The sequence below is a fragment of the Sinocyclocheilus grahami genome, unplaced genomic scaffold, assembly GCF_001515645.1.
Source record: "Sinocyclocheilus grahami isolate Dianchi unplaced genomic scaffold, SAMN03320097.WGS_v1.1 scaffold1972.1, whole genome shotgun sequence".
Lineage (NCBI taxonomy): Eukaryota > Metazoa > Chordata > Actinopteri > Cypriniformes > Cyprinidae > Sinocyclocheilus > Sinocyclocheilus grahami.
This window is the reverse complement of record NW_015507151.1, coordinates 27869-46141: the sequence shown is the minus strand read 5'-3', so window position 1 is coordinate 46141 and position 18273 is coordinate 27869. Positions and strand designations below refer to the sequence as shown.

The 18273-nt window shown below is 34.6% G+C and overlaps 1 protein-coding gene across 1 annotated transcript in view; it reads right to left on the bottom strand.

The window, feature by feature from the left end:
• LOC107573541 (RING finger protein 121) overlaps positions 1-1782 on the bottom strand; it is a 55438-nt gene extending 53656 nt beyond the window's left edge. Inside the window, exon 1 of the mRNA XM_016259981.1 lies at positions 1778-1782. The gene's annotated coding sequence lies outside the window, so the exon portion shown is untranslated. The remainder of the gene's footprint in view (positions 1-1777) is intronic.
• Positions 1783-18273: the final 16491 nt, after the last annotated feature.

Here is an 18273-nt window from a genome sequence, read left to right as displayed (position 1 = left end):
ATATATACACACATACACACACACACTCACACATACAGCCCCCCACTACCGGTCAAAAGTTTAGGATCAGTAAGACTTGTACTGTTTTTTAAAGAAGTCTCTTATGCTCATCAAGACTGAATTTATTTGATCAAAAATACAGAAAAACAGTAATCTTGCAAAATGTTATTACAATATAAAATAATTTTCTATTTTAATATCCTTTAAAATATAATTTATTTCTGTGATGCAAAGCTGAATTTCCATCAGCCATTACTCCAGTATAAAGTGTCACATGATCCTTAAGAAATCATTCTAATATGCTGATTTATTATTAGAATGATCAATGTTGGCAACAGTTGTGCTGTCAAATCTTTTTTTTGGAATCCTACTTTTTTCAGGATTCTTTGATGAATAAAAAGTTAAAAAGAACAGCATTTATTCAAAATATAAATCTTTTCTAACAATATAAATCTTTGCTATCACTTCTTAATTTAACAAATTTGTTTGAATAAACGTTTTAATTTCTGTCAAAAAAAAGAATAAAAATGTACTGACCCCAAACTTTTGAATGATAGTGTATATTGTTAGAAAAGATTTCTATTTTAAATACATGCGCTTCTTTTTTAAAAACTTTTTATTCATCAAAGAATCCTGAAAAAAAAGTATCAGAGGTTCCAAAAAAATATTAAGCAGCACAACAGTTTCCAGCACTGATAATAAATCAGAATATTAGAATGATTTCTGAAGGATCATGTGACACTGAAGACTGGAGTAATGATACTGAAAATTCAGCTTTGCATCACAGGAATAAATGAGATTTTAAATGTATATTAAAATAGAAAAACTTTATTTTACATCGTAATAATATTTCACAATATTATATTTTTTCCTGTATTTTTTGATCAAATAAATGCAGCCTTGATGAGCATAAGAAACAAAAAATATAAAATAGTTCTAATCCCAAAAGTGTGTGTGTGTATAATATATATATATAAATATAAAAGGGATCGAAATTAACTTTTTTACTTGGTAGCACTGGTGCTCCCAACTTCAAAAAGTTAAGGAGCACCAGCAAAAATTTAGGAGCACTCACCAAAAATGTATGAGCATCACAACTACAAATTATATATTAACAGATTGTATCCTTACATTCTTAACTTTAATGCAGATTTTGTATTGGTTAATATTAGATGTCAATCTCTCAGTACTGCTTTACGCTAACTACCGCGAGAAAAAGAAAGGGCTGAAGAAGAGAGAAAATAAAAAGAACACTGACAGATTTCTTTTGTAAACAACCTAAAGATAAGCTCTTCTTTAGAGAGGGTTAGGATAGTGTATGCCAGGGGTGTCCAAACTCGGTCCTGGAGGGCCACTGTCCTGCAGAGTTTAGCTCCAGGCCCTCCAGGACTGAGTTTGGACACCCCTGGTGTATGCGGTGTTAAATTTTACATTCAGCTGTGCCAGTTGCACCGAACGGCTGGCAGCTAGGGGTGTGCGATATTGACAAATTATCTCTCTATATTTTCTGGGATTTTATCAATAATAATTTGACTGAGTGTTACTGTGCTGATAATTTAAGGACTACAGTGGACAGCTGACTCCTAAAAACGTTTTATATTCTTCATATTCTGTGTGGTGGTCAGTTCACAGCAGTGACAGAAATTATTCTTTCCAATAAGTTTAAATAGATTTTTTACCTTTTATGGTCATTTTTACCGTAAAACCATTTTTTCTAAAAGTGTGCATTATCATTTGAGTCAAATTCTTATATTTAATCAGTCAATTATAATAAGACATTTGGGCTGTTATCAAGCAAATTGAAGTATCAATCAACAAAATTCATCTTTGCAATGCAGAGGAAACCGAAGCTGCATTTAGATGCATTTACACACTGATTAATGCAGGACATGAATACATTTAGCATGCAGTTACACATGCATAAATAATATTTTAATATTGTAAACATAAAACGTTGAATACTGATATTTGAAATATTTGAAACTTTAAATGTGCAATTAAAACTGCCAGCAAGTCACTGTTAATAAGTGAGTCATTGCGATTGAACCGAATCATTTAACGAATGATTCATTCAGGAACGAAACGCCTTCATGTGGCTCAGAGACGCAAAACAGGGCTGTGACTGTGCTTGGAATTATTTTTGTTGGTGAAATAGAGAAAAAACAGGCAATATAGTGTCTAAAACGTAAGTCTCTTAATATTAACTTATGAAAATTGTCCGGAATATCGTTCCATACGAAGTCTTTCAACCACTCTCTCCGAAAACTGTACGCCTTCTATTCGGCTGGTGGATCAACATTCACCACATGATCGCTATCACCAGCACCATTATTTGTAACTTTAGGTGGTTCACAAAAGAAATTTGTCAGTGTTCTTTTCATTTTCTCTCTTCTTCAGCCCCTTTTTTCTCTCGCGGTAGTTAGCGGAAAGCAGTGACTGGGTGATTGACAGCTAATATTAACCAATCTAAAATCTGCATTAAAGTTAAGAATGTAAAGACGAAGTTTAATTGGTTATGTAGCCTAACGTTTCATAGAACGGCAGACCGGTCACCGTATCAACACTCAGAAGGCACATACTCTGAATGTTTTTAGAGAAATGCAAAAAGGTCGCACGACAACAATTCCATGCACTCGCACAAATGCTCCCAAATATATTTTGAGGTCGCACAGATTAAATTTCGGGAGCATATGCGACCAAAATGGTTGCAATTTCGAGCCTTTATACAGCAGTTTTATTTACATTATTTAAAACATGAAAAAGTTATTATTTTCTACTTTTCGCATGACAGTATTTAAAATATATTTTGTTTGCAAGAGATGCTAGTTATTTTCTTTTTTTGTCATGGCAATATTAATTTATTTTGTTTGGAAAAAAAATGAAAGTTTTCTATTTTTTTTTAATAAACTTGCTTTTTACAATAAAACTGAAATGTGACTTTTTCATAAGACGTCTTTCATTTCAAGCAATCTTTGATTTCAGCTGTTCGAAATATTCAACAAATAACCATAAATAGTTTCTTTCCTTCAATTATTTAAAAATCACAAAGATAAGATATGCACTCTTTCATTAGAAAAAAAATCCCACCTTTAATAGTTGAATATATTTACATAAAGCATTAATGAAATATGACAGGGCTGTTTAGAGGAATTCAATCCAAATGGTGTAGCAGCTAAATGGATGACCTGTTCTAAAAGGGCCAGGAGACCAAATACAAAAGAGAGTGGCCAGCAGACATGCTAGATCAGTGACAAACACACTATGCACTAAAGTAAAAAAAAGAAAAAAAATACAAGATACAACTGTTGAGAGCATTAGTCTCATAGAGGAGTGTCATGGTATACAGTAGGTTAGTTTGCAAATTTAGTGTTTTAGTTAGAGTTTTTATTTAGTGATGTCTGCCCACAGATCTGTTCTACTTTGATGTGTAATGTTGAGGTATAAGAGGTGTTATGTTTCTGCACTCTTCCATTATTAGCAAATTAAAAAAAACTTAGTCTAAAAACAATTTTTATGATGGTTTGTATTTTTTGTGCTATGGAACATCAATGCCTGTTTAAGTGATGAACTCCATTACTTGTTTGTTTTCAGACATTTGTTAACAGACGTTTTATACGTCTGCTACAACTGTTTGGCCTGTGCTACAAAACTTTCAACCTCTGTAGCACCAGTGCTACGTGCAAAAAAAAGTTAACATCCCTGTGTATGAGGGCAAAAAAATTAAATAAAAAATAAAACATAAAATAATCGTACTCGAGGTAAAGTGTTCAATTAATCGAGGTTTTGATTTTAGGCCATATCGCCCAGTCCTAAGGTGCATGTGCTGAAATGTTTATGGTTCTTTGAACAAGCATGAAAAATATTGTTCAAACATTTCCTAATAAAGATCTGTAAAGCTTATTTGGATTTTACAAAACAGTCTTTAAAATACAGTATCCTGTATATATAAATTTTTTTTTTTTGCTAAATTGGTGGGGGGAAATCCTTTAAGTTCATAATAAAGAAAGATACAGACCTCCACGTGTCCTCTGGTGAGCGCTCGGACAGACCGATCTGTTGAAATATGAATAATTTCAGCAATAAGTTACAGCAACATTTTCTAAACAAAAGTGCAACATTACATTGCAATAAGGCAGTCATATTTTAAATATTTAATGAGATCTCCATTCTCTCAAAGTCAAAAACAGAAAAGTTCATTCATGCATTTATGACCTAATGCATTGTTGGGTGATTGGCCTGCAAGCTTAAACTCCGCTGGTCCAAAATGCAGCAGCTAGAGTTCTTACGAGAACAAAGAAGTGTGACCACATTAGCCTAGGTTCTGTCAATACTGCATTGGCTGGCAATTAAGCATTGTCTAAATCATTTTAAAATCCTTTTGATTAGGGATGCATCGATCCGATACTCAGTACTGGCATAAGCACTTTGTGCCGCTCTGTATTGGAGCCTTTCGTATTATGATACTTTTGCACAATTAAAGATCATTATAGCGTTTCTTCTTCTGTACTATGATAGGACAGGACAAGAAAGGCTATTAATAATCTAATGTATAGCACAGTAGGACTCCTATCTAGGGGAGAGCGGGGCACAAAGTAAAACTTTTTGACTTTCTCAGTTTGTGTAAATCCACATGGGGTTCAGAATATAATTTTTTTTAATCCACAGTAATTTAACACTTGTCTAGTACATATATGTCGCTTTGTTTCATGATTACAGTGTATACGTTTTTCTTTATTTACCCTCAAAAAATGGAAGTGAAATGTGACAACATGCCCCGTAGGTGGGGTACATTGTAACATCTGAGGGGCACATTGTAACATGACCATAAAACAGCTTAAAATGTTATCTGATTGAATGAAAAAAAATATACAAGACAAACTAAAATATTTTGTTAATAAAATAAAATTATTTTTTTCAAATAAAAATGTAGTTTAAGAATGAAAAATAATCTGATTTTGGAGTTTGACAATGAACACATTGCAATCATGCTTGGGACGGCCCACATAAACGAGCAAAAATTCTTTACATGTCTTGAAATAATAATTTCTAAACATTAAACATTGACTGTCCGTCTTTATTCACCTGTTTCTCGTTGTTTCTCATTAAAATTAATTAAAGTAAATAGTGTAAATTACATCGCTAATGTCATAGAATAGCACATTGTAACGCAGTGTTACAACATGCCCCATCTGCGCAACTGGAGTTTAAAACCAGTTGCTGTGTTCTGCTAGTTAGCGAAGCATTTAAATAAAAAACAACACTATCTAAACTGATAAATAGCAGATTGGCGATTAAAATATTAGCAGATTTGTCTAATTTTAAATGATTAATAAAAACAGATGAAAAATTTACTTAAGCCAGAATTTTAATTTTACTATGGTAAAATAAATGTTCATTGATATCTTCAAAAGATTTTAAAATTATGAACTTTTTTTTCTAATGTAATGTTGATATGGTAACTAATAAATACTGTAAATTGTTATGCTAGCATGTGTGGAAATATTCAAACCATGTGTGTTACAACTAACCCCGCGTTACTTTGTGCCCCGCGCTCCCCTATCATATGTTGCTGCCTACATTACTGTGCTATACATTTAAAAGAAATGTCTTTTAATTTGATAGTAGCCTATATATTTATATACAAGTACAATTACTTGTTTTCATTAATGTATTTTACAACAGTACAAAGAGCAATGTGTAGCATTTTACCAGATTTAGTCCTACACTTATTCACTTTTATTTGTTCCCCACTAATGTTATTTTACTAAATGTTTAGATTTTATAAAATTGTGCACTCATGATTTTTCTAGAATAACGTTTGCTGCTAAATTATCCACCAACCTATTTTATAATAGCATTTTTGTCATAGATTATGAGAGCGCTCGGACAGACCGATCTGTTGAAATATGAATAATTTCAGCAATAAGTTACAGCAACATTTTCTAAACAAAAGTGCAACATTACATTGCAATAAGGCAGTCATATTTTAAATATTTAATGAGATCTCCATTCTCTCAAAGTCAAAAACAGAAAAGTTCATTCATGCATTTATGACCTAATGCATTGTTGGGTGATTGGCCTGCAAGCTTAAACTCCGCTGGTCCAAAATGCAGCAGCTAGAGTTCTTACGAGAACAAAGAAGTGTGACCACATTAGCCTAGGTTCTGTCAATACTGCATTGGCTGGCAATTAAGCATTGTCTAAATCATTTTAAAATCCTTTTGATTAGGGATGCATCGATCCGATACTCAGTACTGGCATAAGCACTTTGTGCCGCTCTGTATTGGAGCCTTTCGTATTATGATACTTTTGCACAATTAAAGATCATTATAGCGTTTCTTCTTCTGTACTATGATAGGACAGGACAAGAAAGGCTATTAATAATCTAATGTATAGCACAGTAGGACTCCTATCTAGGGGAGAGCGGGGCACAAAGTAAAACTTTTTGACTTTCTCAGTTTGTGTAAATCCACATGGGGTTCAGAATATAATTTTTTTTAATCCACAGTAATTTAACACTTGTCTAGTACATATATGTCGCTTTGTTTCATGATTACAGTGTATACGTTTTTCTTTATTTACCCTCAAAAAATGGAAGTGAAATGTGACAACATGCCCCGTAGGTGGGGTACATTGTAACATCTGAGGGGCACATTGTAACATGACCATAAAACAGCTTAAAATGTTATCTGATTGAATGAAAAAAAATATACAAGACAAACTAAAATATTTTGTTAATAAAATAAAATTCAAATAAACAAATAAAAATGTAGTTTAAGAATGAAAAATAATCTGATTTTGGAGTTTGACAATGAACACATTGCAATCGACGGCCCACCGGCCCACATAAACGAGCAAAAATTCTTTACATGTCTTGAAATAATAATTTCTAAACATTAAACATTGACTGTCCGTCTTTATTCACCTGTTTCTCGTTGTTTCTCATTAAAATTAATTAAAGTAAATAGTGTAAATTACATCGCTAATGTCATAGAATAGCACATTGTAACGCAGTGTTACAACATGCCCCATCTGCGCAACTGGAGTTTAAAACCAGTTGCTGTGTTCTGCTAGTTAGCGAAGCATTTAAATAAAAAACAAAAAACAACACTATCTAAACTGATAAATAGCAGATTGGCGATTAAAATATTAGCAGATTTGTCTAATTTTAAATGATTAATAAAAACAGATGAAAAATTTACTTAAGCCAGAATTTTAATTTTACTATGGTAAAATAAATGTTCATTGATATCTTCAAAAGATTTTAAAATTATGAACTTTTTTTTCTAATGTAATGTTGATATGGTAACTAATAAATACTGTAAATTGTTATGCTAGCATGTGTGGAAATATTCAAACCATGTGTGTTACAACTAACCCCGCGTTACTTTGTGCCCCGCGCTCCCCTATCATATGTTGCTGCCTACATTACTGTGCTATACATTTAAAAGAAATGTCTTTTAATTTGATAGTAGCCTATATATTTATATACAAGTACAATTACTTGTTTTCATTAATGTATTTTACAACAGTACAAAGAGCAATGTGTAGCATTTTACCAGATTTAGTCCTACACTTATTCACTTTTATTTGTTCCCCACTAATGTTATTTTACTAAATGTTTAGATTTTATAAAATTGTGCACTCATGATTTTTCTAGAATAACGTTTGCTGCTAAATTATCCACCAACCTATTTTATAATAGCATTTTTGTCATAGATTATGATTATATATTTTTTAATTTGCTATTTTTCATTAAAATGAAGTTGTGTATTTTTAGTAGATAACTAAGAGTGACGATCAGGGGTGCATTTCCCAAAAGCATCGTTAGCTAACAATGGTCGTTAGTTCCACTGAAATCTTTCGGTAACGACGGAACTTGCGACCACAGATGCTTTTGGGAAACACAGCCCAGGTCAACACAAAAGTATAGAAATTCTTCATTGATTTAAAAAAAACAAACAACAAAAAAATGCACTGGTATTGGATCGGAATTGCCCGATACTCAGAATTTTCTGGACCAGATCAGTTCTGAAAAAAATTGTATCATTGCATCTCTACTATTAATTAATTAGAAAGACCTGAATGCTCCTCAGAATTTGAGCAAGCACCTATCACATTACAGTCCTTCACGTCCATTGCATTCTCAAAATTCTAGCCAGTTGACAATACCGAGGTGTCATTCTATGTCAAATCAACCAAACTTCCCTGGCTCAATTTTTTTATTTTTTTCCTGGAAACAGACAAAGATAAATGGTGATAAAAGCTTGTCACAATGACATAGTAAATACACACCATTGACATTTAATAAGTAATCAACAATTTTGTAGAGGGTGATCAAAATGACAGTTTTGACCTGAGATTTGGAACCAAATTACAGTGAGGTAAAATTATTTCAGAAAGATGGCAGCATCATTGTTAGTTCTTCACAGAGATTGGCTATACTATTAGTAAAATCTTTAAACTTTAGCAATCTTAGTTTCATTATATGCCTGTGGTGGCACCAATCAAATTTTTTGACCATCAAAAATGGTCTCATTTATTTTAAATGACGTATTTAAACAAAATCACATGAGCAACAAGTGTAATATGAGTGCTGTTTTTGTCAGGAATATAAGTGCAAGTGTGATATTGATTTTATACAACAGTTCAATAAATAAGTTAATATTGTGTTGTATTTTAGACACAATATTGTCTGTTTTGCTCCGTTGCCAATGAAAATATTATGTGTAAAGCCACAGCACAATTGTTGCGAGTCTCAGGTGGTACAACCTGTCAGAGCTTGTGAGGTGAAGAGGTGAGGAGAAAAATGACAGGTAATTGCCAAATGCAAATGAGCAAAACTAGACACATCATACCCAAATCGTGGGGCCCCACACAATTGCGTGCTTTGCGTGGTGGGTAAACACGCTACGGTTTGTGTGTTTTTACGTTACTGACCTTTAACATTACCTTACTTACCACCTTATTTTACAACCATATTTAGATAGGCCTACAAATTACACACTATGTAGCACTACTATATAATGAATGTCTGCTGATGTTTGATAATACAAAAATCGTAGATGCATTTCACCTTTACCATGATACCAATCCCTGTGTGCGAGAAATGAAAGCAGCACATTAGCATATAAGGTGATTAAACTGACTCGGACCTGTGCATTAAACTGTTTTAACACCTGTCAGGCAAACAGAACCAATTATTCAGACAGACAATGGTATAATATTATATAATTCTTTAGAAAAAAAAACAAAATAATTTTAATTCACAATAAGCCTGTCACTAACTTACCTGAGAACAAAATTTAATTAAATTTATACATAATGTTTCCTTTTAATTTTAAATTTAACTAATGCATTGTTAAAGCTCTGCTAATGTCTTACGGTGACAAACGGGATTTGCACATAACATACCTGTACACACAAATACCATCTATTGTCTTTTTAGTATAGTGTGTATTATTATTACTACTACAATATTTTTTGCACATTTTTATTTCTTATTTACTTATCCTATTTTTATTATCTGCGTCTTTTCACTGTCATTCTGTTTGTACTGTAGAAGCTTCTGTCACCAAAACAAATTCCTCATATGTGTAAACAAACCTGGCAATAAAGCTCTTTCTGATTCTGATTTCCAACTTTTCCTTACCCCCTTCACTGTCCACTTCATCTTCCAAATTTTCCAGTAGGTCAGACTTCAGCATTCTACTGATGCACAGAAGCTTGGGTCTGAGTTCTTAAGAAGTTTTGGTGTGAACAAGAAAGGGTCTGAGATCCCTTTAATTCTAAAGAGGACCAAGATAAGAACCAGGTTCTCTTGTGAGTCCACTATATTGTGAAGACCAAAAGGACTGAGGTCACTTTCGGCTGATTCCATTTCTGACACACTTCAACTTAGGGGTGTGTGATATGACCATTTTTGATCGTGGATGATTAAAATGTCTCCATGATCTGCTTTTGAAGAAATATCGTAGTATCGTTCTGCAGCGCACATTCTATAAGTTGTAGATCTGGCACCTCCATCTCAATTTACTGTACAACGCCACATATATTCACATCAAATGTTAACTCTGTGATAAGTGCAGTGTCCTGTGAGTGTAACTCTACCACAATCACAAAAGTACATTTGCATGTGCTTTCAAGCCTTGCCAGTTAAACATTTCATTCACGTGCTGTTCTGACGTGCACCATTTCTGAGCGCGTACACCCAAAGTACACGCACTAAAAAGCCTGTCAAACAGCATCTGATTACTAGACGAAGTTATCTTTTGCGTCTGATCATGCGAATACTAACAGTATATTTCACAGTATTAACAGTATATTTCCATGTCAACTGTAATACTTTTACAAGAAGCAGGTGTCATCACTATAGCTCCTGGTTTTTACACTAACTTACTGTAGTGTGGCATTATGGGATTGCGCGCGCTTCATTAAAATCTGAAATCCAGCCGACTGGAGCAGCTAGAGAACGATTGAAGATTAGAGGCTTTATTCATAATTCCTGGTAAGTTCACTTAATTTTACTTAATATATCCTTTTATATTTAAGTTCATGTATAAGCGATATCATGTTACAATAGCCTGCTATCACGACATTTAGACAAGCGGCCTTGGTATGTGCAGTAAGCTGGAAATTGCTATCATAGCATAGTTAGGCTAAATGCTGCATTTTTCTCAGTTTGGCAGTTTAATTTTCTTATTGAGAGCATTTAAAGTAGTGTTTACCCAACTTTTAACGTAATGCCCAGTGCGAACGATTGTCATAGTAACTACTACCTGTCGAAATAACTGACGAACAGCAAAATGTGAAATTTTATTTGTTCGTATGTGTACAACTGTCCCATATTGACGTGACAACTTACTATTATTAGAAACTAAAAGTTACATGTAAATGTGTGTCTATTGCCACTGTAGTTGTACTGCCATTAAAGCTTGTCCGGGACAATTTTTTAGTGAAAGACATCTTTACATGCCCGATTGGACAAGTTAGCTTGATTAAAACTTGGGTGAAAAAAAAAAAAACTAGGGAAGCATCGAAACGCGAGACTGATTCTGATTTTATTACATTCAACATCAAAACAAATAACCTTAACGGCACACACAAACTCACAAGAAACATGAGGTAAATGTTCAAACTGTTGAGTTTATTTATAACATATGATATTCTTAAGGAGCATAAGCGAGCAGTTTTGCTGATTATCACGATTGCAAATGTTACATAGTTCAATACACAATTAGTTAACATTAAGTTACTTACTTTTTAGACACAATATTGACTGTTGTTCTATTTCACCAATGAAAATCGTTCCAAACAAAGATCAAAGCAAAACTCTGTTTTTACTGAATGATTCAGCATTTTGAACGGATCGATACAATGAATGACTCAATTGACTCGCTCGTTAAGTTATTTGCTGTCACCTAATGGCGGTTTAGTTTCACGTTTAAAAAGTATATAGCATTTTCCCAACATTTCTTATTTGTAATTTCAAAAATTAATGTAAAACATTAATGTCATAATAACACAGTTGTAATTTTGCATTATAAATGATTTCATTTGATTGGTGGTACAGTCCTACAATGTATTGTTAAGTTGGCTTGAGAAAGCCAACTTACTGAAATGCTACTTAAGTTGGCCTGAGAAAGCCAACTTACTGAAATGCTACTTAAAATTATAGTGATTATTATTATTATTATTATTCTGAGACAAAGATTTCTGACTGCTACTCCTCCTAGAGCTTTAACTGTACAAACTCAGCCCAGGTCTTCAAACTGATCTGACTCGAGTTGCTATATCTTTTTAGACTGATCCGATTTATGGTTTTCATAAAAATGAAGATTAAAAATCATAAAAATCCCATAGACTTAAGCCCCTTTCACACCAAGAACGATAACTATAAAGATAAGTATAGAGATAACGATATTAGCGTCCACACCAGCGAACGATATCGTCTGTTTATTCTAAGTGCACACGCATCTGCCGCTTTAAATTCTTGAGCTCGTTACAGCAGGATGGATTCTGATTGGCTGTCAGTGTTTTATCGTTCATCAGCTGGAAAAAAATCGTTTTGAAAGTGATCACAATGATATCGTTCCTCTGTATCGTTATAGTTGTGGTGTGAACTATGCTATTCTTTAATATTGAGAACGATTTTTAGAACTATATCGTTATCTTTATAGTTATCGTGCTTGGTGTGAACGGGCCTTTACATTGAAAAGTCTTGGCTCATCTGAACAGTCCGTCAATCTCCAACTGTCAAAATTCAAATCTAAACACACTGAAGCCCATTAGACTCAATCAGACTTCCCTTCTATGTACTCTTTCTAACCCATTCAAACTCATCTATCCATCTATCTATCTATTTCTATCTATCATCTGACCATTTCTAACATCTATCTATCTTCATAGCAACACTCTAGCAACTATCCAAACCAACCTAGCAACCACCCCGGGTACCTTAGCAACTGCATAGCAACACCTTAGCAACCACCCCGGGTACCCTAGCAACCCCCAAACAACTGCCCCGGGTACCCTATCAACCGCATAGCAACCCCCCAGCAACCACCCCAGGTACCCTAGCAACTGCATAGCAACATCTTAGCAACCACCACTGGTTACCCTAGCAACCGCATTGCAACACCCTAGCAACCGACCTGGGTACCCAAGCAACCGCATAGCAACACCCTAGCAACCGACCTGGGTACCCAAGCAACTGCATAGCAAAACCCTTGCTACCGCCTCGGGTACCCTAGCAACTACATTGCAAACAACTTAGCAACCACCCAGAGAACCCTACCAACCGCATAGCAACACCTTAGCAACCGACCTGGGTACCTTAGCAACCCTATCCATCTACCTATCTATCTATCCATCTTAGTTACTTGCTAATCATGCTAACAACATGCTAATTATGCTAGAAACCTGCTAACAAAATGCTAGTAAATGCTAATCATGGTAACAACATGCTAGTAACATGCTTATCATGCTAACAACATGCTAGAAATGTGCTAGCAACATGCTTGTAACTTGCGAATCATGTTAACAACATGCTAGTAACGATAATCATGCTAGAAATGTGATAGCAACATGTTAGCAAATTGCTAATCATGCTAACAACATGCTAGTAAACTTGCAAATCATGCTAGAAACATCCTACCAACATGTTAGTAACATCAAACTTTAAACTTTAACTTCTTAAACTTTTTTTTAAACATGCTAATTATGCTAGAAACCTGCTAACAAAATGCTAGTAAATGCTAATCATGGTAACAACATGCTAGTAACATGCTTATCATGCTAACAACATGCTAGAAATGTGCTAGCAACATGCTTGTAACTTGCGAATCATGTTAACAACATGCTAGTAACGATAATCATGCTAGAAATGTGATAGCAACATGTTAGCAAATTGCTAATCATGCTAACAACATGCTAGTAACTTGCAAATCATGCTAGAAACATCCTACCAACATGTTAGTAACATCAAACTTTAAACTTTAACTTCTTAAACTTTTTTTTTAAACTTTCTGGTCCGGCTTTCTCAAGCCAACTTAAAGTTTGTCTTGACAAACTTTATCTAGTTATAATTGAATTTATTAAATGTAAGAGTTTGTTTATTTTAAAATATATGCCTTTTTGGGTGTTCATTTCGGTCTCATTTATGTAATGCTTTTTAAAAAAAATTACTTGATAATTCTCATTATTTCTTGTAGGTGCAAAGAATAGCAGCTGATGTGGAGAAATGTTTGATGCTTCAAGACTCTCTGAAGCGGATTATATTAGGTAATGTATTCTTATTAATTCTATTGTAAATCCTCTGATAAACTTGTATTTTAGATTACATTTTATATCGAAATATTGTATTGTAGCTTACATTATGGCTTATATTTATTCATTTCAGGTGCACCCAGTGGCTTTTCGAGGGTCAGATGGTTGTGAATTCATACCTCAACTTTGTGGCTGGATTTGCAGTCTTATTACAACGTCAGTCTGGCGTCCGGGGAGCAGGCATCTTTTGCACACTTGAATTTTTTCCAAAGGTAACATGTTTTCACTTGAGTAATTTCATTTGTGAAAAAGGTTACTTATTTAAAGTACTGGCAAATGCTGATTGTATTGTATAAGTGGCATTTTTACATTCATTTTATTGAGCTAGTTTCATTAAATACTGAACTTCATTATAAAGCTTCTGCTTGTTTTTATGTGCAGATGTTTTGTTGGAATCACAACACTCACTGGATACAAGAAGGATACATAGAAGCAAAACAAGTGGAAAGGTCTCAGAGAAGAGGGACAACCCTCATTGTGTGTGCTCATCTCAGAAAGTTGATGGACTTTCAGTATGCATTTATTAAATGGTCTTTTGCAGGAATATTCTAAATGTAATAGAACATAAGCTCAAACAACAAAATTATACGAATTCTGTTGATTTATAGAAAGTTAATGTTCTACTCAGAATATGGCTTATTTTTTGTGATATAACAAGTCTTTATAGTTTTGTTATGCCATGTTATTTTTATGATAAGATTTTAACTGTTGAAAGACTGACATTTTTATTTTTGACCAGTAAAAGCCTTGCAATGTATTTCTGCCGGTTTTAATAAATATTTATTTGCAACATTATTTTTTTAATGGAATAAAAATAAAACACTATGACAGAACTGACAGACAGATGAAAAATTTCATTTTTGGCTCTTCTATTCCTGCAATGTTAATAAAACAAAACACAGCAAAAAAAAACCACTCTGACTGAAGAACTTTAAAACAGTTGCTTTAATAAGAATCAAATGTAAAGTGTTTTATTTTTATATGTGTTCATTCAATTTCTTGAATGCTACAGCTAAATACATCTACCTGAAAATAAAGCAAGTTTGTTTTATTTGTATATTATGTGCATTTGTAAAGTGTAGATATTTGTTTTTATTTTTTAATAAAGATAAAATAACACAGATTTTAATCTTCACCCACTTTGGCCTAAATATCTGCTACCTTTTTTGGTTTATATTTATATATTGTTTTTACCTTGAAAGGCTTTTTAAAAAAATTAAAAAATAAATAAAAAATAGGGAAATTAGTTTGGCTGTAATGCACAACCAACTTGTAAAATAGTAAAACCAACATGACAAAGATTATAATAAAAGGTCTAACAGCTGATAATGCATATCAGAGAAAAAAACAAGCCCTGAGGTCAAAAGAACTGCCTGTAGAGCTCAGAAACAGGTTTGTGTCAAGCCACACATCTGGGGAAGAGTTCAGAAAAAAAATTCTGCTTCATTGAAGGGTCACAGAAGCATGTAATCTCTGTTACCCTTAATGGAAGACATTTGGAACAACCAGGACTCCTAGAGCTGGCCTCCTGGCCAAACTGAGCAATTGATGGAGAAGGGCTTCGGTTAGAGTGGTGACAAGAAGCTGATGGTCACTCTAGTTGAGCTCCATGATCATATGTGCAGATAGAAGAAATCTACAGAAGGACAAACATCGCTACAACACTCCACCAATCTGGGCATTACGGCGGTGTGGCCAAACTCAATCCTCTCCTCAGTGAAGTACTTTAAAACACACTTGGAATTTGCAAAAAAAAGCACCCACAGGACCCTCAGACTCTGAGAAACAAGATTCTCTGGTCTCTGATGAACCTCAATTCTAAGCATCATGTTTCATCAGAAACCTGAAAACGTGCGTCTGCCCCCATCCAACCTGACAGAGCTTGAGAGGGGAAGAGGTGAGGAGAAGAACAGTGGTGGACACTAACAAAGTAGTTTTACTTCGTTACTGTACTTAAGTACATTTTTCAAGTATCTGTACTTTACTGGAGTAGTTTTATTTTGAGTAACTTTTACTTTACTACATTCCAAAGCACAAGATCATACTTTTTATTTCACTACATTTCATAAAACTTATCGTTACTCCTTATAAATATATCACGTGCTCCGAGACGCAGAAGCGGTGTCGGATTCATGAACGAACTGATTATTTTCAATGAACCCGTTAAATCGGTTTGCAAATCGCACAAAACGATTAATTCACGAATTGGAATGATCCGATTGCAGCTGTTCTCGAGTCGACAACTCACTGATTCAAAGAACAGTTTGTGCGAGTCTCCAGTGAACTGAATTCACAAGTAAGAACCGGGGCCCTCATTTATCAACAGTGCGTAGAAAAGGTTCTATATTTTGTCCTACGAATGAAATTTAGAATGTGCCCAAGTACAAGAAAATCCATATTTATCAAACGTGCGCACGCAGTTCTTACGCACATGAGTAAGCAATCATTGCTGATAAATCCCACATGTGCGTAAGTACCATGCTCGTTCACGATCACGGGCATTTGCATTCGGAAACACCTCCAATGAACCATATATGGTGACAACGCCTCCCTTTATAAATCACGTGAATGTATGTGTCCTCACCGAAATCATGGCAAAGAAAGCAGTACCGACTGAGAAGCCGTTCTGTGCTCTCACTCTCAGCGTGGTCTTTGAAAACGCATTCTCTGCAAAGCGCATTGTTTGCCAAGTCTTCCAATAACGCAAGCAATTGCACAGTCTGAGAAAAACATTTGTCACAGCTGTCTTTTATAGGGTTTGACACCAGTTAGACAACTTGTCTGTTTAAAACTAGACAAATGATAAATTGAATGTTTTATAATTAAAGGAAACCGGACATATGTGGATGGCTTAATGCATACTGTGACACACTTAAATGCTTTTTGTGTGTAGTGTTGCTATTCTACCACTAGATTCTCTGCATAAGCATTTCTACATATAAGTACAAGTTGGTAGATCCTACACTTTGCGTGAAACTGTTCTTACGCACTCATTACGCACACATCTGTGCGTACGGACTGTTGATAAATGAGGGCCCGGGAGATCGCGCGCGTCTGATGCTGTTAAAAGTAAGTTACTAATGTCAAATTTTAGGATTAATTATTGTAACAGAAAATAATATTTAGGTCAAAGCTGTCAGTTGCTTGTGAACTAAAACTCCTGTAAAGGGTGATCCGTTTAAGCCCACTGAAATGCTTGAATGCAGACACATTATCATCAAAGTCTCTATGTTTTAGGTAAAAAAAAAACATTAAAATAACACAGATTAAATCAAATAACTCATGCACGTTTATCTTCCCCACTGCTGTAACATTAATAGTTTTACTAAAATGCTATGCATTTAGCCCTGTGAGACATCTGTTTTTATATTGTTTGTCAGCACAAATAGCCTAAGTTACTATGTATCTGGATCAACTAGCAGAGTAGACAAATATAAATGTTTATTCATAACCATGCTGAAAATAAGTCAATGTTAGCTGATGCTAACCGTCTACCTAACGAGCTTGCTGGTGCTAAATTGTGGTATATTTTTTAAAATAAAGTCCAAATATTTTTATTCAACCACCTAGATAGATTACATCTGAGGGAAAAAGAAAGGATGTGGTGTTCAGAACATGGTAACTACTAGTGATGCGCGGATGAGCTAAAACGTCACCCGAATCCGCAGCTTCAAATAAATTATCCACCCGCCAACCGCCCGCACCTGTATTTTTGTCTGATTTAGATAACCACACCCGACCCGCACCCGATCATCACATTAGGGTTCGTACGGTCATGAAAAACCTGGAAAAGTCATTGAACAGCAATTTCCAGGCCTAGAAAGTTTTGTAGAAATAAATAAACTCAAAGTTTTTGAAAAGTCATGAACATCTATTTCACAATTCTCTGTACAATAGAATTATGTTTAATCAGATCCTGAATTTCGTTGCGGGATTGCGCATACGTTGCATTACTCATTCCCACAGCTTTCGACTTTAAAATGAGGGCAATTACTGCAAAACCTTTATTCAATATAGCGTGTAGGTTAGAGGAGTAAATAAATCCACACAAACCATCAGATGAGAACAGCGTGAGTGATTCAGCTGTACCGCGTCTTCTCTCTTTGACTTTCGCTTCACATCGATGCATCTAGAGCGGCTGTACACTGCGATAGAAGACTTTAGCTCGCGTTACGGGACAGTTGACAATTGTCAATTGCCTAATCGGTCATTGTTGCATCGTCACAAAAATTTATTATTTTCACGTCTTTTTAAGCCATTCGGTACTCGCGCTCTCCAGAGGCGCGTGCGCTCACAGTCACATCCAAAGCGCGTACTGAGAGTACCAAATTGAGAAAGTACTGTCGGGTTTGTCTTAAGTTAATATAAACGGTTGCAAAATAAAACGCATGGGTATCAGTATTGGATCCGTGAAATAAGTCTTGTGACAGCAGCCTAATAAAGCTG